Raw genomic sequence first — 1,514 nt, forward strand, 5'->3', positions numbered from 1 at the left:
TTTGCATCTGTGAAAAGAAACTGGCAAAATCTACCTCTTGCCATTCAACTTGTCAGATGGTGAAGATCAAAACAGAATGTTTCATCAGAGTTTTAATTTTTAAATAGATTGTCACATTGGGAAAATGAAAATAAACACAGTAAAATAAACTGTACAAAGGCAAAGTAGAATAACAAAAATATTTTACTAAAACAAGATTTACAGAAGTTTCCAGACAAGCCATTCAAGCTTCCAGCTTCTTTTTTGAAGGGAGGATTCTACCCTTGACAGCAAAGCCACAATGTTATTAGTGAGGGCTGTGGTGTTTGTTTGATGGTCCCATTTTGGTTCAAATAATCAAGGTTGTCCATCAACAGCGTTTAATGAAGTTAGACTTGGCTAGAGTGTATACTCTGAAGAACACTGGTTAGCTGCTTTTAACCAATACATTTAATTAGATCACCATAAAAAGGGGGGAAAGGATATCATAAAATTAAAATAAAACTACCTCCCTCCTCAAAAATAAAAGTAAAATAAAGAAAAACGCTCACACTTCTAACAACTACCATCATTCACAGTGCTTTATTCTTGAACTATGATGGGGGAAATGAATAAAAGGTGGAGAAGGGCCACTGCTTTTAAACGTTTAACAACAATCCAGATACTTCCAGCCTCTGCTCATGCCTTGCAACAGTGAATCAGATAAGACATAGATTTGCTAATATGCATTTAATCAGTAAAGGACTGAAGATATCTGGGCTTTTATTCTGTAATGTTTCTAAGACTGTGTCCAATAATGCAAACAAATAATGAAGAAGTCTTGGCAGAACAGGAGAAGTGATGCACACTTGATCACATCAATTTAAATATTATCCATGGCACATAGCCTAGTCCATGCTCTAGCTGTTTCTATGGCTTGGGTTTCTTTGGTCTTCCACTGCTCTGTTACATCGTTTGCTAACAGATTATCTGGATTTGGAGCACTTAACAAAGCCTGGATCTATAGCTGAACTATGGAAACCTGCAGTACTGGGGACCACTTATCTTTCAAAATATCTAAACATATTCTTCCCAATTTGTCTACATTAGGGTGATAAATTTTGATAAGAAACATACTTTAGGGGCTGCCATTGGGTATTCTTCTGGAAGGAAAAGTTCAAGTTTAAAAGTCCCTCCCTCAAAAGGGGAATCTTGGGGGCCAGCAATGACAACATAAAAATAATTGGTGCTGCTCTCATCTAGTTCTGCGTTAATACTGGGCACTGGTTCTTCCAGAAAATGCTGGGTTTCTTTGATAATCTTGCTGGGCAGCCCAGCCATCTTGTCAGACCCCAAGTTAGGCCTTTGGTTTCTGGCTCTACTCTCGTAGTTTTAATTCATGCTTCTTTAATGGCTAAGGATGTTGAGCATGGTTTCATATACTTATTGTTCATTTGAATATCTTCTTTGGAGAAATGTCTACTTAAATTTTAAGTCCTTGTCTCATTTTTAAATTGGGTTATTTGTCTTTTTGTTCTTCAGTTGTAGGAGTTCTT

At 36.7% G+C, this 1,514-nt stretch overlaps 1 pseudogene; it reads right to left on the bottom strand.

The window, feature by feature from the left end:
- Positions 1 to 841: 841 nt before the first annotated feature.
- LOC119515653 lies at positions 842 to 1,299 on the bottom strand (annotated as a pseudogene).
- Positions 1,300 to 1,514: the final 215 nt, after the last annotated feature.

This window comes from Choloepus didactylus, chromosome 2, assembly GCF_015220235.1.
Source record: "Choloepus didactylus isolate mChoDid1 chromosome 2, mChoDid1.pri, whole genome shotgun sequence".
Taxonomy (NCBI): domain Eukaryota; kingdom Metazoa; phylum Chordata; class Mammalia; order Pilosa; family Megalonychidae; genus Choloepus; species Choloepus didactylus.